Source organism: Triturus cristatus, chromosome 12 (genome assembly GCF_964204655.1).
Source record: "Triturus cristatus chromosome 12, aTriCri1.1, whole genome shotgun sequence".
In the NCBI taxonomy this organism is placed as follows: Eukaryota; Metazoa; Chordata; class Amphibia; order Caudata; family Salamandridae; genus Triturus; species Triturus cristatus.
In genome coordinates, this window is record NC_140595.1 from 806,059,364 (window position 1) to 806,084,744 (window position 25,381).

Below are 25,381 nucleotides of genomic sequence, written 5' to 3' on the forward strand. Positions count from 1 at the left end.
ATTAGTAACTTAGCTGCTGTCGCTGAGGTGGGGTGGGGAGGGGAGGGGGGCAGGTTCACGAGCATCCTTTACGTTTTTGTAAATCCAGTGGGTTTTCTTTAGACATTAGGTGCAGGTTCATAGTGGCGTGAAAGAACACGGGTACATGATGACGTGAAACGTGGTTCACACTCAGATGTATTTTTCCTTCTAAATGTGGCCAGGCCCTGCTTTCAGGAGCCCAAGCTGCTCTGTAAACTTGAGACCTGCATCATTTGAAGCTTCATGGGAGAGGCGAGAGTGTTCTGGCGGATGGGATGCCCTCGCGCCACCACGCAGCCCTCGTGCCAGGCCACATATAACAAAGGCTGGCGTTCCTTGCCATGTGTAGAGCGACTGCAGCACGTGGCGCGTCTGACAAACTTTACCAGTGAGTGAGACTGGGCTAAATGTATGTTAATGTTACAGTGGAGTTGCAGAGCACATGTATCTATCACCAGATAGGCCTGGCCTCTAGGCGCTGTAGGACAGTTAACTATCTGCAGGAACAAAGCCTCGTAAACAAGCAAATGGTCTTTTAAAGACCTGTGAAGTACTCATGTGCGGCTGAGTGTGTGCCCGGGTGGCTAACACACATAAGGGGGGGGAGGGGCTGAAGCCCTTTGAGCCCAATGGGCGTTGCGCGCCTGAGTCTGGTGGACAGAAAGCTCTTAGGCGCTGGCCTTTTCTGATGCTGTGAGTGGGACTAATACAGCCTTGCACGGTGTTGCAGCCTGTGCTGACATACACGACCTTTGGATAGCTCATCTCTTCTGGCATGGAGTCTGGACCTCCATGTTTGTTAGCAGATGGGAGCTCGCTAAGTGGGAGAGGACGTGGGCTAACGGCTAGAGCGGTCTACCTTAAAGCTCAGTCACCTGCTACGAGTCTCTGCAGGGACGCTCACCATCCTGTGATTCTGGGCACATCAGTTAATCTCTCCGTGCCTAACAAAGTTATGCGATCACCTGTAACGCAACTGGTGCTGCAGGTAAAGCGCTCTGATCCCTTCCAGTGGAGTTCGTGCTATATAAAACTCCCAGAAAAACTGAGATTTTAGCGATCAGACATTGCAGAAGGCTGGATGAGTTGTACACAAAACTCTCTCAGCTTTGCTGACCGTCTGGTGGGCAACGACCGCCTCACAGGGTGGAACTCCTTTTAGGACCCCGGGCCTAAAAAAAGACCCTTCCGTGGCACGATGCTCTTCAGGCAGCCAGATCAGAACTGGGAACAATCCGAACTCTGATCGACGTCTCTTGCTTGTTTGCATTCGCCAAGGATATGAAAATGACTCCTTTGCATAAATACATCCCTCCTGGCTCCATCACGTGGCCTAGTTACTGTTCTGGATTGATCTGGAGATCCCGTTCTCGTGGTTAATTCCTTCTTCCGGTTTTCAGCCCGAGGCTCCCCTTCCACTCCCTGGTTGTAGTGACCACACCGTCATCCGCTCCACTCAACACTCAAGCACAGACGTCACCCAAAGATTAAACCGACACTTTATTATGGGTGAAGAACTGCTGCAGGTTTATTTCATACAACATAAGTATGACGATAAGTGGCTTATCTTACGGGCGATCCAGGGCAAGCAGCCCCTCGCTGCTCCGCCCGCCTGGCGAGCCAGCACGCACGGTGGGTCGATGCCCGGCAGTGCGGCACATTTTTTTCCAGATCCTCCTTTGGATCAGTCTCATACTCCCGCCCCCTTTAACGGGGGCGGAGCGTGTTGTGGCACACCCCCGGTTGGTCAGGCCCCCCAACCGCCCGAAGGACTAACGGGGCGCCGTCGCGGTCTTCCCAGAACCTCCTCCGGCTCCCGGACCTTGGCTCGGGCACCCTTACTGTGCCTGACAGGGGTACCCTTACTATACCGCCTGTCGCAGAGGTACCCTTACTGTACCCTTCTGCCTCCAGATCGCCCTGTAACTCCGCCACAGCTCTGGGGAGGCTTCCGTCGCTGCCAGAGCCCCCCTTCCTCCCTTCGCTGTTGTGGGCGCCCTGCCCCTACGAGCTAGCTTTAGTGGGCTAAATTATGGGTCCTGTTCTGTAACCCGTAAATGACAGCATTAATTTGCAACATTACTCAGGAGCCCAGGGCAGACTAACAAAGGATGTCTTTTTGGCCCCACTGCCGTTCAGCTTAGACGTGAATGGAGTTCCTGACTTCCTTAGCGATGCCACTGCAGATCTACCTAACGTAATTATGGGAAGATCTAGCACCTACATGTGGAGCCAGAACTGAACCATAGCTGAAATTCTTCAATCCATCGATTCCCTTCATATCCTAGCACAAAAGGTTGTAAATTCCACTTAGTCTACAAAGGTGATGTATTGATAGCGTCATGGTTCCCGAATTGCTGCTGCTACGAGGGTTGCATGATTTCTCGGCAGGGCAAAACATTTAACGTAACAGCTATATGGACGCTTTTTATCATGACTCCGGATAAAGCCAATATGACTGACTGAGCTGCCGAAGAATAAATCTCTCAGCTCGAGGACCCGGATTTGTGAACGTTTCCCAACTCCCTGGCTCCAAGGAAAGGCTGAGCGAGAAGAGCAACACCTAAATCTGTTTCTCAGGCTGGGAAATATGGCATGGGTAACAAGTCATTGGTGAAATAGGCGCTTATGGACCTGCAATCCTATTAAGATTTTTCAATTGGCCAAATTAGTGGCCTTCCTGGCTTAGGAGTGTGTTCCCAACAGCTACAGCACAAAAAGCAGGGTGAAGGTAACGTGTGAGTTAACCACTTTCCCTACGTATATAAACACAAGCTGACATCACGGGTATCTAATGAGGGGATGGGCCCTTAAAAGCTGTGACCATCAGACAGTATGGGGGCGACAGCCTCTGTCTATGTACTCTCACCCAGCACACGGGAAACATATGCTCACTGTCCCTGGCTTCTTCATGTCACTGTCTCTGAATGGTTACTGCCACAAACCTTAGCTGGTGACAGCATTGTTGGCAAATGATTCGCTGAGACAATCCCACCTTCCTACAGCATGCTAGGCCAAATCAATGAACAATCGATAAAACTGCTAACTCTGCCATGTTTACCTTTTTGGCCATTAACTCCCTAAGTTTGCTTCCTTTCACATTTTATTATCCTATTGTTTACGACAAACTGACCCATATCTTAGCAACATCTCCTCGTTTTAACCTTTCTACTTGCAAATTAAGTTGCATTAACTTGGACGCTAGAGTCTTATACTAGTCCCACTGTTCATCCCAATCTTTTCTTGTTCTCCACTGGGACAGCGTATCCAATTTCCTTGCTTGTTGAATAAAAGCTAGCTTGTAGACTTTATTGCTGCTGCACGGAGTTAATAGGTTTGCCTACCGTCCTTGTTATACCGATGATGCTGTGCTATAGGTAATTCGTGGCACCGACATAGTCGCTTGAAAAAAGAAACTTCGTATTTTATCAAATAATTTGTTGTGAGCCCCAGTTATGATTTCGTTCACATCTTCATAGTTGGCAGTGTCTCTATCTTGCCAATACCTGGGTCACGTCTGCTTTAAATGATGACACTACATCTGGCTTTTCCACTAGCTTTGCCCATTTAACCTGTCAAATGTCATTGGAAAGCAGCACATCTCTGGTCATGCTCATTTCAGAAGGTGTTAAGCCCTTTCCACTACTAGAAGTTTAAGTGCAAAATTCAAGAGGTATGGTCGCTGGTTGAAGTGTGCACAGGTGATTGACGCTCATTCTGGGGTGTCTGGTTGAAGTATGCACAGGAATTGACACTCTCCCACATGCAGTGCTGTGAAACGTTTGAAGTAGTTCATCAAATTCAGCCAGCCACCCCCCTAGGTGGAGGCTTGCACGCCCAAACTTCTGCTAGTGTAAAAAAAAAACCCGGTCACACCTCCAGTTCAGTAGAATTTAGTAATTCACGACACTGACAACCCCAGGGGCCTAATACTGGGCCGTGTATATGCGGCCCAATATCATCATGAACAATTAGCTTGGAGTGGATGCGTGTTAACCTAGACTGGCTGAAGGCAAAACCTTTGACAATCACTCCTGACAAGATGTGCCAACGCAGGTAGAATAAAGAGTTATAAAGCCCGCCTTACTTCCTTTCCCAGTTTGACACAGGTCAAGAAGATGCCCCTTCCAGAAAGGTCATGGCCTATCCCTGAAGCCTATCCATACAGCATTCTACCGGAAATCTACAGCATTACTTTGAAAAGCTTTTTCTGGTTCCACAATTAATTATGGTCGATATGCTCTCCCTCAGTTTGAACAAAATCTTAGCTAATCGTACGCCTGTCTAATTCTCTGGGCTGACTGGCTTAATGCTTTACGCCTGGAATTGCCCCACCAAATGTGGCCTTGCACTGAAACTTAACTGGGTTGTCTCAACTTTCCTTTTAGAGCTAGAAACGCCCCCGTGCTCCTTGTGCTTACTAAATGGACCCGCTCCTTAGTTTCCAGCACACAATGCACTTTAAATGTCATCTGGCCCAAGTGCCTATCAAACAACAGTGACAGCCTCTGTCACCTTCATACAATACATAAACAAACCTCACAGGGTCGCAGAAGCGGCAAGCCAGGCTAAGTCTCGGTAAAACCATGTCACTCTGTGCTTTCCCTGGCCTCCCTGTGGACCAGGGAGAATAACCTTAAAGATGTTATGTATGACACACAAACCTAGGCCTTCCGCTTGTTTCCAAACAGCTCAGGCCGATGACTTTCCTGTATGAACTAGCTGCCACTATGACTGAGTTGCAGAAAACATTACACCAGCTGTTTCAGAATAGCAAGGCTAAAGATGAAAGGCGGCAGCATCTCTTGACTTAAGCGTGGCACTCACGGTAATAAATACCTACAAGATGTTCTGTATGCCCCACAAACCCAGGCCTTCAGCTTGTCTCAAAACAGCGCAGGCTGCTGACTTTCTGTATAGACTGAGCTGCCACTATGACTGGTTTGAAAGAAACATTACACCAGCTGTTTTCAAACTGCAAGGCAAAGGAACGACTTACACAAGAGGCTGGTAACGCAGTGGATACTGCTAGATGTTTGCACTTGGCCACACAAGAACTCACACACTAGGTCAGCCTGCCTGTCCCAACGCAGGCAATAACCGAGAAATCACACCTCCTTCACGGCCAAGAGCCATTCCATCAAGTTTAACAATGTATACGTAGACTATGAGTCACACACTGCAAAAAAGGTCAACAAATTGTGACACCTAACAAACTTCACCGCACTTTAACACTAAGTAAACCATGGCCACCAGAAGCGGCTTCCTTGAGATGGCCTTCTCAGTAGAGGGCTTGGAGCAAGCACCTCCACAGCAAAGTGCACCACCCTTCGCGCAAAAACAGGCCCGAGAATCTCACCGAGCATATTCCAGATAGGCAAATCATGCTGCGTGAAAATGCAGGATTCAGCAGCATATTCATTTGCTCCTTTGTGTCCCCTGCCATAAACTTCCCTGTGCAAAAGTGACAGCACCATCAGAAACCAGCGAGAGGAAAAGGGGATGCGCCTGGGTGGAAGCATCTGCATACTGAAAAGAAAGGCCAAAGGACTGAAAAACAACAAGCACCTTTGCCAGGTTTAACACCCACTCTGATCTACGCGCATTGCCACCAAATAGACAAGAGCAGTACAATACCTATAAAATCTGTTTCCAAAATAGCATCATCCTGGTGTTCCCCTTTGGGCCTCCCATCCAAGTACTAACCAGGCCTGACCCTGTGTAACTTTCAGGATGACCCATGAACGTGCACAACGAGTTAGTGTGTGAACATAGGAGCTAAAGTTGCATCACACACAGTGCAGTGTACACCGGGGCACAAGGTGTACCAACAGTGCACTGCAGAAACAGCCTTTGGGCACAACGAGCACACAGAAGGCATTACTGGGATAGTGCGTTAAAAACGGGCTAAAGGTAGCACAGGCCGTGTATTATTGCTCAGATAGTCTTTTGGCACAAGACGCTTAAACAACGTTGCACAAGAAGTACTGACAGTGCATTACTGAGACAGCCTGCGGGCATGAAAAAACACAGAGTGCTACTAGAAAATGTGCTGGCACAGAGAGCACCCCGGGCATTACTGCGACGGTCTGTGGGCACATGGTGCACACACAGGGAATAATTAACACGCTCGGAAACAGTAGTATTTGTGCAGTGGATTCAATGTCTTTGCTGCCTACGCACTAGCCAGCCAAATTATTTAGGTTACACGCGGCCCCACCGAGTTCCTCGCCAAGTCCCTCCTCCGCCCCCCAGGGTCCAGGCTGGAGCTCGGGCAAATGTGTTCCCCGGCTCAGCCTTCCGTCCTGTGCGCCGAGCCTTCCATCAACAACTTTACAGTATTAAAATCATTGACTCCCAAACTTTTAAGTGTGTCACGTAAGCAAATCCTTTTAAAAATACCGACATTTACATTTCGTTGTGGCCTACCACGCCCAAAAGTTACCGCTCCGATTGCTGCCAGCAGCGGGAATGAAAGGAAGGGCGCACATGGCACAGAACCGGTAGAGAGCGTGGATAACACAAAGCAAACAGCAGAAACTGGGGGTCACTGAGGCAGCAAGTGGACTGTCCTGCGGGGAGAATAAACTCACGGAACACTCCTGCCCCACCAAGCGGTCGTGCATTCGGGGCAGTCAACAGCGCCTTTTAGAGAGGATGCGCCGGCATCCCAGCGATGGGAACACATTAAATTATTTAACGGTGAAACGTACCATGCGACAAGCAATACGGCATTATGTTCGCGTTTAACATCGGTAAGCGCATGCGTTGGGTTATGACGGCGAATTGCGGCATGAAGAGGATGGTATGGGATCGTTACAACAAGGGGGGGGGGGAACTGCTCGTGCTTATTCCATGGTAAGAACACACGGGGCCGCAAGCACGCCCAGCAGCCAAGCACCGACTGTGAGCCCCCCCTCAATGGCTTATGGCCACGGGGCTGCCGGCGAGACGGTGTGCAGGCAACTGGGCACAACAACCGAGACAAACTGCCCTCTTGTAGCGGCGCCATGCACAAACAAGAATCCACACCTGTAAAGCGTGAACAATCACCCGTCAGGGCCTCCAGGCGCCAATTTGCCGCCGGCTCCTGGGAAAAGCGAGACCGATTGCATTGCAAATGCCAGCCCCTGTTAGGCAGGGGTAGATAGGGTGATTTGCAGAATCACAGGATGCTCAGCGTCTTTCCCGAGACTCGAACCCGGTTACAGGTTTGAGGTTGGCCGCTCTCGCCGTTAGGCCAACTCGCTCACCAAGCACAACCATCTCGCCCCAACTAAAAGGTGAGCGTACCATGCCGGGGTAGCCTCCCACCCACCAGGCCCGCCTCCTGGAAGAGAAGCCTCGAGACGCCTTACAGCAGGGGACAGGGAAGTCCCTGGCATGCCAGAAGTGTTTGAATTCGGCAATAAGGTGCTACGTTTTGCATAACGCCCTGCGCCGGCTCAAGGGCACTGGGGCACTGCAGCAGCTAAAGATAGGCAGACAGGAGCAGTTATATAGTCATGGGGGCAGTTGTGCCGCAAATCGGCCCTGTACGAGAGGAAGAGGCGGCCAAGCACTTTATCAGGGCCGGGTAGTCCGGCCCTGGATGGATGTAGGTAGCAAGGGGGAGACAGGCGTAAGGGCGACTCCTTGCAACATCACAGCCCCACGAAAAGTTTCTTTTCCTACAGGGGGCAGCTAGACAACAAACCTCTTCGACGTCCCCACAGCAACCCATCACTGCGTGGGCACCGTCAAGGAAATCGGAGGGCCACACACACGAACCCGAAGACACATGCTCCAACGCCACAGCAGTCAACCTCTGCACATCGCGCGAACCCACATCGCGCAACCCGACCCGACGACAATGGGGGCGACCCACTTCGCTCCGCATCTGCAGCGGCCATGGCACAATACGACAACGCGCTCCACCACCAAACAAGTACCAGCAGCGATCAAACCTCGACCACAATGCCTCCGATCCGACGCGTCCCCACAACCAGCCAAGATCGGACACCGAGCCGCCCTCCCAGCGGCCGGACTCGAAACCAGGCTCTCCCGCCACACAGTCCGCCCCCCGCCCCGCACAGCCCGCGAAAACGGCTCCAGCCGCCATCTCCAAAACTCACCACTACCATATGCTCTGCTTCCCATAGCAACTACACACTACACTCACCAAATCGGTCACCGAACCGGTGTGCAGGACTGCGAGGAGGACCCAACGCTGGTGCGACGTGGCGAATGGCGGAAAAGTAGTAAGGAGAGACCACGACTCGACCGACAACGGGTCCGACGCAAATCTCGCGTGGCCAAATTCGCGTGGCCAGGAGGAGCGGCGCAGGAAGCAGAGGAAGAACTGAGGGGGTGAGGCGCCTAAAAGGGGGGTCTAGCCTCGCCCATCCTTGTGGCACGCCTCCCCAGGCCAAACCCCATTGGGGCCTCCCCTCCCCGAGGCGCGGCCTAGCTAGAGAGGCGGAGCAGGGGGGGGGGGCTCCGACGGGCGGCCACTAGAAGGCTGCCCTGCTGAGTGTCCCCCTGCGTGGGACGCGGGCAGCGGCATTTCTTCTACCCGGGTGAATATTCCGGTGTCCTTCCTTCCCTGCACTCGGCGGGGGGTCTGTTACTTGACACTGATTGTGAATTCACTTCCCAGGTACCAGCACCGTTTCTTACTCCCCACTTGTACGTTTTCATTTTTGTGTTTTCTCCTATGTGTCCTTTGTTAATATCAGTGTGTTATCATTGGCCCCATGTATCATGTCTTTGTATGGCTGTTTTCCTACTTTTCTACTGTAGCGCTTGTTCCTCTGTTGCAAATCACTCTATCGCCCTTGGGTCATATTCGTGCTACATAAAACCAGACAAAAACTGATAGATGGGGAGAGGATGTGGTCCGTCGGCTGCGCTGCCGCCTCTGGTGCAGGAAACCAGGGTTCGAGCCTCGAGGTCGCGTCCACATCCTGTGATTCTGGGCAAATCACTTAATCTCCCCGTGCCTGAATGTGTAATGTAAATACGGTGCTCATGTAAAGCGCTCCAATACCTTTGTGTCGAGTTCGCGCTATATAAATATGCAACAAAAAAAATAATATATATATATATACAATGCCTATCAATGTCCAGAGGAGTTAGTGAGCTACACATGGCACAGTCAGGAGAATACTGCAATGAAAAAAAACAACAAGGAGTAGGAAGAGGGCAGAAGATTTGGAGCCCTACCCTTCAGTCCTGGGATGGAAGATGTCCGTGGGTTGCTCGTCCGCGGTTCAGTCCACGGCTCCTTCCTCAGACATGGCTCCCTCAGACAGTAATGGCCAAATTTATCATCACATGAGAGCTCATCCCCACACACCATTCAGCCCCACACACCAGTGATAGAATCACAAGTCTATATAACATCGAAGGTGGAGCTTTGCTGCCCTCTACCGGCCACTGAGATGAAGTTCTATTCCCTAGCATCGCTTGGCAGCATGTAACGGGTGTACTGACGTTTTGCGATTTCCTACTTGCAAATATTATGTATAAACTATTCACAAACTGCGGAAAGGAGCATTTCCAGTGTACAATTTAGTACCAAGTGGGAGCCACGCTCATACACAGCCGCGGCCAGAGGCGCAACTAGAGTGTAATGTCTGGGGGGGGGGGGGGGGGCATGGGGTGTAATTCTTCCAGCAATGGCAGAGTGAAGATGCACGGACTCTAAGAAGGCGTGAAAGAACAACAAAGCCTCGTTCACCAGTAAATGGTCTTTTAAAGACCTGTGAAGTACTCAGGTTCGGCTGTGTGTGTGCCCAGGAAGCTGTCTCAGCCGGGCTGAAGCCTTTTGAGCCCAATGGGCATTGTGCGCCTGGCCCCGGCCTGTCCTAATAGCAGACGGGCCAAGGTCACCCCACCTTATGCCTAAAAAGAAGAGTGTCTGTCAGGCTGAGCAAAGGTCAGCCTGACAGACACTGCAACTGCCCAGAGTTGAGTGTCAATCAATGACACCTCGTCACAGAGTTGTGTGCGGTCAGCAACTCTCACTGAGCCCATCCCACTCTGTGACGAGTAGGGACTGCTGCCTCCCATAATTGACTGACCTGGGGTCAGCCAATGAGGGAAGGCTGCAGTCCCAACCCTACTGGGACCTCTGAAGCAGAGCTGCAGGTAAGTGTGATTTTTTTAAAATGTTTGGTGCGTGTGTGCATGAATAGTTGGGTGTGATTGTTGTGGTTGGATGTCTATGTGTGCGCCCATGGGTGAATGTATGAGTGTGAGCCAGTGTTTATGTTTGCGCTTGTGTCCCGTCTGCCCCCCTGCCAAGTAAAATTACCAGCCGCCACTGCCCATGCTGCAGCACCCTTTCAAAATGGAGGCACTATCTTCAGTGGTGAGGGGAATGTGGAATATGACACCCCAGCAGAGGAGATAAAGCGGAAATGAACAGATTGAACAATACTGCCAGAGATTAATTTTGCTATGTGTGACGTTTTTGCCAACCGTGTAAAGAGTGACAGTTACCCAAGTGTGATTGACACTTATCGCCAGCATAATAAAGCCAATGAGACATACATGTCAGAGATTGCACCATTGCAGTTTGGAAAGAAGACAGGCGCGCCGTGCGAACCCCGCCCGCACTTATATGAGCTGAAAAGACGCAGCGTTCAACGACGACGCCATACTGCGATCCTGGGCATATCACTATGCGTACATCCCAGCATGTGAGGCAACTGTTGCTATGGAAAGCGCTAAGATCCCCGATACGGGTCAAGTGCGCGCTAAGCAATCTCCCGCCCCCAGCCTGCCCCTGGCATTGCGTGAGTGAAGAGGTCACCGAGAGACCAAAGGAATAACAGGCGTACAGCACATACATGGGGTTTTCCTGGGTTGTAAACCGGAGCTATGGTCAAATCCACGGACTGAGGCCTAGTTCCTGTGTGAGCCCCCATTTAACCTTTTGGGCTGTTGCTCCAGGAGGGGCAGGTGAGGCGCGTTCCGGTGGGCGGGGGGGTAGGTCGGAAGTGCGCCTAGTTATATACTGCTGGCTGCGAGAGCGAGCAGTTAACTAACAAGAGATAGACCCATTTAATGGGATTTTTCAAGGTTAAGCGGGGTCCTCAACCCAGTTGGAGGAATGTCTCTTCCTTCATCGTGATGCCAGCCTAGCTCTCTGCACAAAGTCCAAGATAAGCATGGCAAAAGACTGGAGATGCCGGGGATAGATCCCGGGGCCTCATGCATGCCAAGCATGAGCTCTACCACTGAGCTACATCCCCACCGACTCTTGCTCTCGTCACCACCAACACTCACCGGGATAACCGGGATCCGAGATGCCACCTTTGCGAAGGGGCCATGCTTACCCCGCTAGGCGAAAGGACCCGCAAACAATGCCCTGCGCGGACCGGTGCGACCCTGCACCACCAACTCCATAACGGCACTCACTCCGGCCTACAATGTCGGGTGCCGCTTCCTCCCCAGACCACTCCCGACCGACACAAACCAAGGCCCACTACATTTTTTGAACGAACTGGAGAGAATTCACCACGAAACAATGGGCATGAAGTGTTTTTACAGTAGACAATAGAGTACCAGGTTTCCAAAATCGGAGTGGTCAATCGTTCCTTGCTGAACTCACAACACTCTTCTCAGTTGTCCCTACTCTCCGTGACTTGTGGTGCGAGCGGAACTTGGACAGTTAAAACTTGGCTCTGCAAGGGGCCAGCTACCAACACAAATCCCTTAGTTAGGCGCGGGGGGATAATGAATAGGTCCAAGCTCACCGGATGTCGAACGGCTCTGAGCTCGAACCTGGACTCTCCGATCTAAGGCGGCAGCTCGCTCCCTGCAATCAACCCAACTATGAAGGCCTCATGGCAACATGCAGCACGGCGAAGCACGGGCAACTAAACTCCTTGCCAATCCATAGCTAGGCATGTAGGATAAACAAGAATGCGGACGGAGCACTGCGCCCAACGGACACCAACCCAAGCACTCTCGGCCCCCCTCGTGTCCGCACGGTGGGGCCTTGTGGTGCGGACAGAGGGCCCGGCAGATGCACAAAAACATACCACCGCTCACGCGCACTCGCCCTGGTTTTCAACAATGCCACATCAGGAGAGCTCTGTGCTAGCCACACAGCCTCCGAGCGCGGCGCTGACAGAGGTATGCATTCTCCCCTATTCCCAATGGTGCCACTGCTACCTACGCAAGGGGCCTACAACAAACCCACTCGAACACTGCACCGATGCAGCACCCGCACTCAATGAGCCTGCACTCACACTTCCCCGCAGCGCTCTGAGCCCTTGACAATCTTGCGGCAGCGCCGCCTCTTGGCGTGGGGGGTAGGGTCACCTTGGTAAAATGAGCGCACCCATTTGCAACATTAATCTATGCTCACCAATGTATGCCTTGCGGTGTGTAAGCAGCTCCAGATGAACGCTTGTAGCTCACCGTTGAACACTAGGACCCCAAGATACAAAATCAAGCAACAAAAGGATGCCTCCCCCTAAAACAGCACCAGCCGACCTATCTACACCACACGCACTCTGCAATCTACTTGGCATACGTTCCTTGCAGCAGGCACATTAACCTCTGCACGAACTTCAACGAAGTCAAAAACTTCAACTATACAAAATCCTGCTCGCTCTCCAGGAAGATAACGAATCACACGAGCCATCCTGACAACCATGTGAGGCCCGGTAAGTGCAGCGGAAAGAAACGCAGCATCCGGCGCCTCAAAGAGCATAATAAACTTCCAAACTCAGAGCCCCCAAAAAACCAGCACTGGGCGCGATGGCCCCGGTCGCACCGCCCAAAATCCGGCCCTGCCGGGGCCTCCCACACGCAATCCAAGAGCTCTACCACTGAGCTACACCCCTTCGCATTATGACGACCGAGCAGCGCGAGACAGATTCATTTGTAGGGGAGCTACACTAATCGCAAACAGACTCACCGATGTCGACGCGCCCCCGAGGCTCAAACACTATGTTAGGACCTTAAATTATAATTTGCAAGTAACAAAAGGATGCCTCTTTCAAAAACAGCAACCCGCTGACCCACTTGCATCACACGCACTCTGTAATCTACTCGGCACACGCTCTTTGCAGCAGGCACATTAACCCTCTGCACGAAATCCACCCAAGTCAAAAAACTCAACTATACAAAATCCCGCTCGCTCTCCAGGAAGATAATGAATCACACGAGTTATCTTGGAAGGGCGCCTAATGAAGACTGCTGGTCGCGCGAGCGGGCCGTTAACTTTAAATTGAGGAGCCCATTTCATGGTAATTTTCAAGGCAAACGTCCGACAGATAAACGGGTCCACATCCCAACAACCAAGCTAAGCAAGCAAAAGTCTGGAGATGCTGAGAGCTGAACCCGGGGCCTCATACATGCAAAGCATGAGCTCTCCCTGAGCTCCATCCACCGACTCTCGCCCCCACAAAAACTCACCGGGAACCGGGATCATGACAAACCCGACGCAAGACCAGGAGGAGCGACCAGCATCAAGGCGAACGAGAGGACAAGAGGGCGAGGAAGGGGCGGAGACAGTACAAGTACCCCTGTCTCCTCCCCGCCCCCGCCGGAAGCTGCCATCTGCTGGGGTCTCCCCTGGTGGACCCAGGGACTAGACCTCCCACCCCTGTGCCTTCCTGTGGCACTAAGGCGGCCGCCCTCTTAGGGGGGGGGGGGCCGCTGCGCAACCCCCCCCCCCCCCCGGGCAGCCTTACATTGCAGAAGGCTGGATGAGTTTTACACAAAACTCTCTCAGCTTTGCTGACCGTCTGGTGGACAACGACCGCCTCACAGGGTGGAACCACTCCTTTTAGGACCCCGGGCCTAAAAAAAGACCCTTCCGTGGCACGATGCTCTTCAGGCAGCCAGATCAGAACTGGGAGCAATCCGAACTCTGTTCGACGCCTCTTGCTTGTTTGCATTCGCCAAGGATATGAAAATGACTCCTTTGCATAAATACATCCCTCCTGGCTCCATCACGTGGCCTAGTTACTGTTCTGGCTTGATCTGGAGATCCCGTTCTCGTGGTTAATTCCTCTTCCGGTTTTCAGCCCCGAGGCTCCCCTTCCACTCCCTGGTTGTTTCTTCTACCCGGGTGAATATTCCGGTGTCCTTCCTTCCCTGCACTCGGCGGGGGGTCTGTTACTTGTCACTCATTGTGAATTACCTTCCCAGGTACCAGCACCGTTTCTTACTCCCCACTTGTACGTTTTCATTTTTGTGTTTTCTCCTATGTGTCCTTTGTTAATAAGTGTGTTATTATTGGCCTCATGTACCATATCTTTTTATGGCTGTTTTCCTACTTTTCTACTGTAGCGCTTGTTCCTCTGTTGCAAATCACTCTAACGCCCTTGGGTCACATTCGTGCTACATAAAACCAGACAAAAACAGATAGATGGGGAGAGGATGTGGTCCGCCGGCTGCGCTGCCGCCTCTGGTGCAGGAAACCAGGGTTCGAGCCTCGAGGTCGCATCCACATCCTGTGATTCTGGGCAAATCACTTAATCTCCCCGTGCCTGAATGTGTAATGTTAATACGGTGCTCATGTAAAGCGCTCCAATACCTTTGTGTCGAGTTCGCGCTATATAAATATGCAAAAAATAATAATATATATATACAATGCCTATCAATGTCCAGAGGAGTTACTTAGCTACACTTGGCACAGTCAGGAGAATACTGCAATGAAAAAAAACAACAAGGCGTAGGAAGAAGGCAGAAGATTTGGAGCCCTACCCTTCAGTCCTGGGATGGAAGATGTCCGTGGGTTGCTCGTCCGCGGTTCAGTCCACGGCTCCTTCCTCAGACATGGCTCCCGCAGACAGTAATGGCCAAAGTTATCATCACATGAGAGCTCATCCCCACACACCATTCAGCCCCACACACCAGTGATAGAATCACGAGTCTATATAACATCGAAGGTGGAGCTTTGCTGCCCTCTGCCGGCCACTGAGATGAAGTTCTATTCCCTAGCATCGCTTGGCAGCATGTAACTGGTGTACTGACGTTTTGCGATTTCCTACTTGCAAATTACAAATATTATGTATAAACTATTCACAAACTGCGGAAAGGAGCATTTCCAGTGTACAATTGAGTACCAAGTGGAAGCCTGTGGTAATCAGGTGCAAACTATAACACCACGCTCATACACAGCCGCGGCCAGAGGCGCAACTAGAGTGTAATGTCTGGGGGGGGGGGGGGGGCATGGGGTGTAATTCTTCCAGCATGAAGATGCACGGGCTCTAAGACGGCGTGAAAGAACAACAAAGCCTCGTTCACCAGTAAATGGTCTTTTAAAGACCTGTGAAGTACTCGGGTTCGGCTGTGTGTGTGCCCAGGAAGCTGTCTCAGCCGGGCTGAAGCCTTTTGAGCCCAATGGGCATTGCGCGCCTGGCCCCGGCCTGTCCTAATAGCAGACGGGCCAAGGTCACCCCACCTTATGCCTAAAAAGAAGAGTGTCTGTCAGGCTGAGCAAAGGTCAGCCTGACAGACACTGTAACTGCCCAGAGTTGAGTGTCAATCAATGACACCTCGTCACAGAGTTGTGTGCGGTCAGCAACTCTCACTGTGCCCATCCCACTCCGTGACGAGTAGGGACGGCTGCCTCCCATAATTGACTGACCTGGGGTCAGCCAATGAGGGAAGGCTGCAGTCCCAACCCTACTGGGACCTCTGAAGCAGAGCTGCAGGTAAGTGTGATTTTTTAAAAATGTTTGGTGCGTGTGTGCATGAATAGTTGGGTGTGATTGTTGTGAATGGATGTGAGTGTGTGCGCCCATGGGTGAATGTATGAGTGTGAGGCAGTGTTTATGTTTGCGTTTGTGTCCCGTCTGCCCCCCTGCCTACTAAAATTACCAGCCGCCACTGCCCATGCTGCAGCACCCTTTCAAAATGGAGGCACTATCTTCAGTGGTGAGGGGAATGTGGAATATGACACCCCAGCAGAGGAGATAAAGCGGAAATGAACAGATTTTCAGAGTAACATTTTTTGAGCAGGGTGAGGAAGAGATATATGTAAAATGTAGATTAAGCAAACTTGCCTTATTTCACCTGATTAATGGTCTAGACCAATTATTGACAAGAAAAACTCAGCGTAATCAATCTTGTGCAGGTTCTGTGCACGCAGCACCTGCTAGCGTCAGACAGGTACCATGGAGGTTCAGTGATAAATATCGAGGGACATAATATATAATGCCAAAATATTGACGCCAAAATATAGAAGGACAGAATATCGACTCCCTATCTACAAACAAGTAAGTACTAAAATATCGATTCCAAAATATAGAATGTTAAAATAAAGTTAGCTAAAATATTGAATTTTTTTAAATGTATTAAAAATAATATAAAAGTAATTAAATATTAAAAACAATTAAATAAAACACACATAATATAATATAAAAAAGCTTAAAATGTAAACATAATAAAAGTAATGTAAAAAAGTAGAGATGTTGTTGGATATTGAGAGCGTAAAAATTACTATTCCCACTCCAGTGAGTGCAACAGTAGGGAAAACGTTGGATAGCGTGGGGGTAACAATTACTATTCCCACTCCAGTGAGTGCAACAGTAGGGAAAGCTTTGGATAGCGTAGGGGTAAAAATTACTATTCCCACTCCAGAGAGTGCAACAGTAGGGAAAGCGTTGGATAGCGGGAGGGTAAAAATTACTATTCCCACTCCAGAGTGCAACAGTAGGGAAAGCGTTGGATAGCGGGAATGGAAAAAATACTATTCCCACTCCAGTAAGTGCAACAGTAGGGAAAGTGTTGGATAGCGTAGGGGCAAAAATTACTATTCCCACTCCAGTGAGTGCAACAGTAGGGAAAACGTTGGATAGCGTAGGGGTAAAAATTGCTATTCCCACTCCAGTCAGTGCAACAGTAGGGAAAGCGTTGGATAGCGTAGGGGTAAAAATTACTATTCCCACTCCAGTGAGTGCAACAGTAGGGAAAACGTTGGATAGCGTAGGGGTAAAAATTACTATTCCCACTCCAGTGAGTGCAACAGTAGGGAAAACGTTGGATAGCGGGAGGATAACATTTACTATTCCCACTCCAGTCAGTGCAACAGTAGGGAAAGCGTTGGATAGCGTAGGGGTAAAAATTACTATTCCCACTCCAGTGAGTGCAACAGTAGGGAAAACGTTGGATAGCGTAGGGGTAAAAATTACTATTCCCACTCCAGTGAGTGCAACAGTAGGGAAAACGTTGGATAGCGGGAGGATAACATTTACTATTCCCACTCCAGTGAGTGCAACAGTAGGGAAAGCGTTGGATACCACAGTCCATATACAGCTCCTAATGCATCATGGGATTCGTAGTCCCCTGAACCAATAAGTTAGTTACATTGCACTTTGTGTGACCATTGTGCCAAATATGCATTACAGGCAGTGATTACAGAGAGTGAGAACGTAAGAGCAGACTAAATCACCATGTAGCAAAACCTTAGGAAAAACAAATATTAATCCTGCACTGTTTCACACCACAGGTGCTGAGGAAGAAGACAGTGATGAGAGCGCATGCAGGGAGAGCACACAGTCCACTGCAGAGACTGCCGTTGCCAGACCAGTCACACATCCCAGCACAACCCAGGCACCCACACAACGCAGGGCTACAGTCCCTCCCCTTCAGCCAATGGAGTGCATTCCGGAACCTAAAAGGGCAATTACACAAAGCCAGCCTAGTGTCAGGTCCACCACCACCACCCCGCAGACATCGCTCCAGATGACGCGAAGACGCAGGGCAAGGGGCCACACATCAGCACAGGAGGCATCGACTCCAAATGTCTGGGGAGGTGTCGAGATGCAGATGACGAGGGTGCAGCGCCAGCAGGCACGACACATGGGAGCCATCAGCCTGCAAATGGGCAAATTAAACAAGAACCTCTCCACCATGGCAGATCGCATGAGTGAACTCACTCAAGCAGTTGTGGGGGCCAACAGGCACACCAACGCCACATTGCACGAGCTCGTGCGTGTGATGCAGGAGGGACAGAACACGGAGCGGAGGAGGCATCGACAATTCATGGCGCGCCTGGCTGGATATACACGATCCAACAATAGGTTGTGCAACGCCACTGCACTGCTGTCACGGAGGTCGGTGGCAATGCAGATAGACATGGGGCATTGTTGTGGGGACGTGGCAAGGGCCCTTGGCCAAGTTACCACAGCTGTCGAACAGCTCCAGGCTGTTGCAGGTGGCCTCAGCAATGCCACTGGAGATGAGGGGAGTGAGGGGGCATCCAGCGTGAGCAGCATGTCTGCGCCAGTCAGCACCGGCAGGAGGTGTAGTACAAGCCGTTCTACACCTACAATTGCACCAATGGGTGGGGATGCCGATGCAGGAGAAAGATGCCTCGGTGTGCGTGGGAGGAAGCGCTGGGCACACACATCCCTCAGGACAATTGGCCATGGTGGCGTAACCATGGTCAGGACATACAGAGGGACTGCTAATGAAGTCCCAATCCTTATTTACAATGGTGCCTTGGTACATGCCGTGAATGTAACCCTAGGCTACATGTATGTTTAGACACACAACAGTCCATGTTCACGTGCAAATAAAAACTTTGCATGTAAAGATTGATAGTTTCTGTATCATGATTACGTACCTCTGAAGTGATGTTGGGTGATGTGGGCACGTATCAACGGCCCCTCCGCTGAGCTTGCAGGATGCGGGTGTGGTGGGTGTACAGGGGGCTGGTTGTCCGCAGTGCCGTAGGCATCTATGGGTATGCGTCTCGTTGGAGCTACGTTGGGCTTCATTGCACATGCTGCCACTATCCTACAGCAGGTCACCGGCTGGTCCTGCATCACACCACCAGGTCTGTGCAGGATGTGGAGGTAACTCTTGAGCTATCCAAACGATGTTGACAGCATTCTCAGCAAACCCCACATTTGAAAGACTGTAATCTCTACTGATGACGGTTAAAGAACCAGAACCACGTGTCTAGAGATCGATCAGCACTATCTGCACCAACTGTGATGAAGCACTCAAACACTCTTGATGCAAGCAAGTAACTGAAACTGCATTTACCACAATGCCAGGGGCGAACATTGCTGGGAGGTGTAGCGGTGTGCTCCCACCCCTGTTCCTATTTAATAGTACTCCCGTGAACATGGAGAGACCTCAGTGCTGCATCTTTGAGCCCAGTACTGATCCTGAAAAGTAATTCTAACCGTACTTACCAGTAAATCTTTCTAAGTGTGCAGTTTTCGAACTTTAAAATATTCATCTAAAATCAACCACACTACAAATTCCGATTTACTCACCTGTTATCAGGAGAGACCTCAGTGCTGCATCTTTCAGCCCAGTACTGATTCTGAAAAGTAATTCTAACACTTATAAATTCACCCAGGCACTCTCCTTGCAGTATTCTAATCATTCAGTCAGTATCCAAGTACTCATGCAGCAAGCCAGGCATTAGCACATGGACTGCCTCAAACCCTTATCCACTATGCATGCAGTATCCTAACTAACCAGCACACTTATAGTTCTGCACTTATATAAAAAAAAAATTATATTTCAGTTTCAATATTTTAAAAAACATTTTTATTTCCATTTATATTAAAAATATATAATGTCATTTAAAAAATAAAATATGTAAAAATAAACAGTTAAAAAACTGTAAAAATCTGTATAAAAAAATACATATAACTGTTATTACATTTAAAAAACCTTCGAAATTCACTGAAAAAACCATAGGTTTCAGACATGTTATAGTTAGGAATTAGCATTTAAAAAACCTTAGAAATTCACTGAAAAAACCATAGGTTTCAGGGCTGTTATAGTTAGCTGGACATTTCTCTCGCACAAAACCATTGAAATTCCTCCGTTATAGTTAGTTGTACTCACTATAACTCCCGCGCCCGCAATCCACTGCTGATGATGTCACATATTACATCATTCATGACATGGTCAGTGACATCACTGATGACATCACTGATGACATCTCAAATGACATCACTGATGACATCACTGATTACATCATCCACGTGACAATCAGATACACCTCATCATATACTAGTCTAACCTTTCATCACTCACTGTAAAATACAGAGTACCATATTTGAATCCATTGACACACCAATACAAGTTTCTAAAAACCCACTCAGTGATTCCTAGATCTACACACACATCTAATCACTTACCTATAGATTCACTCATACATGCTGTCAATGATCAATAGAACACTATCAAATATACTTATACACGTATATCGACATTACACACCAGCACACATCCTATTCACTTATGCAGTCATCCTACTCATTTATGCAAACAACGAATCCTACTTACATTTACTCAGCTACACACTTATACAAACACCACTTCATTTATTCATATAGATAGTAACTCATACTTAGTGTGTTTTAAAATCACTATTACAAGTATACAGTTATCCATACAGTCACTCATACAATCACTGAGTCTTATGTATACCTACTTATATACAACAACTGTCACATACACTGCCTTTTATTTTTCTAGTTTGTTGGACATGTACCATTAAGAGATATATTTGCTCATCAGCACACCCATAAAGATATTCACTCACCCAAACAAGTGTTATAACATGTAGGTTTAACTTCAGATACCTACTGAATCAACTATTCACACATCTTTGGGCAGTCACACACCCCCCACCGAACCACACAGACATTCACTCTCCCACACAAATACTCAGTTAACTAATCAATAAATAATATAGACTTTCACGTAGCTAGTAACCAACTGGTGCAACAGTTTACACAACAACTGACAAAGTGATACAGATATTCACACAGTTTAGTCACTATCCAATATATTTAGTGAGACACTATAAAATAGTCAGGTAAACAGTCAATCACACTGCTACTAAATCCTCCATCCAGATATTTATATTTATATATCCACTCATTCTTCAATGCAGATTGCTATATATATCATACATATTTAACTAACGAACCAAACCACTTTCACTGGATGATGCCATCAGTGATGTCATCAGTGATGTCATTTGAGATGTCATCAGTGATGTCATCAGTGATGTCATCAGTGATGTCATCAGTGATGTCACTAACCATGTCATGAATGATGTAATATTTGACATCATCAGCAGTGGATTGCGGGCGCGCGAGTTATAGTAAGTACAACTAACTATAACAGATGAATTTCAATGGTTTTGTGCGAGTGAAATGTCCAGCTAACTATAACAGCCCTGAAACCTATGTTTTTTTCAGTGAATATATATATATATATTCCCCCGTTATAGTTAGTTGAGATAACTATAACTTGCGCGCCCACAATCCTCTGCTCATGACGTCACATATTACATCATTCATGACATGGTCAGTGGCATCACTCATGACATCACTGATGACATCATCCTTGTGATAGAGTGGCGGTCGCGCGAGTTATAGTTATCTCAACTAACTATAACGGGGGAATTTCATTGGTTTTTTACGAGTGAAATATCCACCTAACTATAAAATGTGTGAAACCTATGTTTTTTTAAGTGAATTTGCAAGGTTTTTTAAATGCTAATTCCTAACTATAACGTGTGTGAAACCTATGGTTTTTTCAGTGAATTTGTATGGTTTTTTAAATGCTAAGTTATGTATGTATTATTATTTTTTTTATATATTTATTTTTCAATAAACTACGTATTAAAATGTTTTTTTGTTTGTTTTATGGTTTTTCACCGTGCGCGCACGGTGCGCGCACCCCCGCGATTTAAAAAAAAAAAATGTAAATGTTTTTTTCTGCCTTTGGGGTCCTTCAGGGACCCCCTGACCAAGGCTAGGAGGTCAGGAACTCTCTACCCTGCCTCCTTTTCACGTTCGCCACCTTCCTTATCCACTCTCGCACTGAAAACAAACAAACGGGCGGCCGACACTTCCTGATTTCGACCGATTCGAACGTTGACTGACATGTAACAACCAATCAGAATTACGCTCGCGAACGTTAGGGTGCGCGCACGGTGCGCGCACGGTGCGCGGCTATAGATATGTATGTGCTTTTTAATGCAATTTTCTCTGGAACTACTGAACAGATTGACTCCATATATGCAAAAGGCACATCCCTGACCTGAGGACTACCTCTCTGCCAAATTTCAGGAAATTCTGTTCAGCCGTTCGGGCTGTACCTTCGACTAAAGGTCCTATGAGAAAATGCATGGGGAAAACGCGTTTTGGGACCCCCCTTTTTTCTCGGCCCCCGCTTGACGAATCCCCCCGAGACTTTCAGGGTAGGAGCTGAGCGGAGCGCCCCATTAGTGTTGAAAATTTCGCGAAGATTCGTCAACCGGCGCCAAAGTTATTCAAAATAGAATTTTGAGATTTCCTATGGAAACACGGTCCTAACTATAACTATCTACTGGCGACCGCCAGTAGATTATATATATATATATATATATATATATATATATATTACGTTAAAATATGTTTAAAATAAACCACCTATACTGAATTTCCCAACACTTTCAATAGGAGTATCACCACCCCAGTGGTGGAGATCTCCACCAACGTGTAATAACTTTACATTAATAAATTCATTCATAGGAGACATGTAGGTTTACAGCTAGATGTAAATCTGTACTAAAGAAATGATGAGTGGCAAAAAAGTGGGGAGTTACACTTAGGTGTAGGAGTATAGCTACACAAGAGAAGATGTACAAATGTAAATTTACCTTTGCAGATCATGCCCTACATATCTGGAATTGCCAAAATTGTGAATTTTCTCAGGCCTGGTAGGACCCTCACAGGAATGACCTGTGGGAAAACCCAGCAGGCACTAAACGCTCTGTTGCTATGTTTGCCCTGAAGGATTAACTGCAATTTAAGAGCCATCCCCAAAACTGCAAAAAGTAGGCACATAAATAAACCCCCCCCCCACTTATCCTCAATTGTATATAGTGAGCAAGTCAAGCGGGCATGCCTAGCCTTTCCATTTAGAATTTAGAGCATTCTCATCACTGGGAGATATATGAAAGAGATGGAGCAAAACGGTATATTTTACAACCCAAAAACCAAATAATTCAGCAAAAGAGTTAGAGTGTGCAAGGGGTTTTGAATGAACACGTGACATAATCAAGAAGTGATGCTGCCTACTAAGGCTGACCTTCCCGGAAGTGGAGGCAGAAAGTGCATAGGGAGGGCCCTTCGAGACAAAAGAAGACACAATGGTGAATTCACCTAAAAATTGGTTAAAAGCAAACATTTTTAAAGGCATTTTGAGTGATCTAGGTGTGCAATTTGGCGTTTTCGAGGGGTATATACCATCTTATTTCAAACCAACGTTCCACCCATTTCAATTTCTCTTTTTGCGCTTCCTATCTTGACTTTCTGTCATATACTATGACTTAGGATAAACTTGGAGGCGGGAATGCGGCAAAACAATAATACCAGATATAGCCTAGGTGCTACTAGGGTGCTTAGACAATGGTCTAAGCTTTTGAAGCAGTCCACCCTGCCTGCCTTGCTCCCGATGGGTTTCTCTCTAAGAGACAGTGTGGATGCGAGCTATGAAATGCTTAGCCAGCGAACTGTGGCTTCACTTGACTCGTTAGCTCCTGTGCGAAAATTTTTAAATAAGCCCACTCATGCTATGCCGTGGTTTTCAGAGGAATTGCTTCAATCCAAACTCCAGTGCAAGAGGACAGAGCGTGCCTGTAGAAAACAGTATCGGGAATCTGATAGAGCCTGTTATAAGCGAACTCTGGCATCTTATAAAGTACAGATTAGATGTGCCAAAGCTAAATTCCTAGAGGACTCCCTACTGTCGGCGGCGAACAAATCTCAGGCGCTGTTTATAATTGTCAAAGATCTATCACGCCCTGCCTGTATCGCAAATGATGTCCCTGTATCCCAGTCTTTGTGTGATTCATTGGCACAGGCCTTCGAGGAGAAGATTGCCACCATTCTGAGCAACCTTGCTATTTCGTCAAGCTCAGGTACTCAGCCTCTGCCCTTTCCTACCTTGACATCTGTCACGGAGGAAGGTGTAGGTTTAGCAAGCCTGAATAGCTTCCCGGCTCCATCTTTTGAAGAATTCAGTGCATTGGCTGATAGTGTCTCCTCAGGCTCCCCCCTTGATCCACTTCCCCACAAATTCTGGAAGTTATTCCGGGAAGAACTTTTTCCGCCATTATTTGCGACCTGCTGTCAATCCCTCAGGTCCGCACGAGTACCGGATTGCTGGAAGCTGGCAGTGGTGTCTCCACTTCTCAAGAAGGAAACTTTGGATCCTTCTTGCCCTGCCAATTATAGGCCCATCTCCCTCCTCCCTTTTCCAATCAAAATCTTGGAGAAATGGGCCACAAAACATCTTTCCAGCTATCTGGAGAGTAATGCCTGCCTGGATGTGGCCCAATTTGGTTTTAGACCAGCCCATGGGACAGAATCAGCATTGGTGACTGTGCTTGATGACCTCAGGACGCGTGCCGACCAAGGTCGGGCAGCCTTTTTAGTGCTGCTCGATATGTCGGCCGCGTTTGATACGGTCAGCCATATGATCTTGATCAGGAGATTGGAGGAAGTGGGGGTGACTGGCTTGGCCCTTGATTGGCTGAAGTCCTATCTGGATAATAGACACCAGGTAGTGGCCCTGCCACCGTTCAAATCTACTATCAGAAGCGTTGGCCAGGGCGTGCCTCAAGGGTCAGCCATCAGTCCCATCCTATTCAATCTTTACCTCCGTCCCCTGATCAAGTTGATAAAATCTTTTGGCATCGCAGTCACCAACTATGCGGATGACACACAACTTATCTTCTCGTTTGAGGGTAAGGAGGCGGTGTCACAAGAGATCTTCCATCGTTGTATGACCTTTACGGCAGATTGGCTACGCCACAACTCTTTACAATTTAACAGCTCAAAAACGGAGGTTTTACACTGTTCAACTGACCGCACCCCTAGGCCTCTTCCGCCGGACTTTTGGCCTTCTTCCTTCCAGGGCACCAGTATACCAGCAGATTGTGTGCGGTATTTGGGAGTATTTTTTGGCTCCAATCTTCAACTGGATGCATCTGTCAACAAAACAGTGGTAACGTGCATGGCTTTGCTTCGCATGTTAAGGAAGATCTTACCACTACTCCCAGCACAGGCAAGACCAGAGGTAGTGCGAAGTACCATCCTAAGCAGGCTCGACTACTGTAACGCACTACTTCTGGGAGCCCCGGTGACTCTGGTGGGTAAATTGCAGCGGGTGCAGAATTTTGCGGCTAAACTGGCCTTGTCACGCCGGCGTGTTGATTCCTCTATCACTGCGCTCAGGGACCTTCATTGGCTTCCAGTCCCTCAGCGGATCGAATTTAAAGCCCTCTGTATAGTATTTAGAGCTCTTCATGAACAAGGCCCCATTCCTCTACAGAACATGTTCTCGTGGTACACCCCGTCTAGATCTCTCCGCTCTG

General features: G+C 48.6%; 1 protein-coding gene and 1 non-coding gene across 8 annotated transcripts in view; both read right to left on the minus strand.

Moving 5' to 3' along the window:
- LOC146782919 (beta-1,3-galactosyltransferase 5-like) overlaps positions 1-25,381 on the minus strand; it is a 280,931-nt gene that overhangs the window by 176,589 nt on the left and 78,961 nt on the right. For 3 of the 7 annotated variants that reach the window (XM_085636884.1, XM_085636887.1, XM_085636886.1), the window contains exon 1: positions 9,226-9,360. The exons of 2 other annotated variants lie outside the window; for them this stretch is intronic. The gene's annotated coding sequence lies outside the window, so the exon portion shown is untranslated. Of the gene's footprint in view, positions 1-9,225; positions 9,361-14,733; positions 14,843-25,381 lie in introns of those variants that run through there. 2 more of the 7 variants (XM_085636890.1, XM_085636891.1) reach the window with 2 other exon arrangements.
- TRNAA-GGC (transfer RNA alanine (anticodon GGC)) lies at positions 11,190-11,261 on the minus strand. Its single transcript has one exon. It is a non-coding gene; the product is annotated as a tRNA-Ala (tRNA).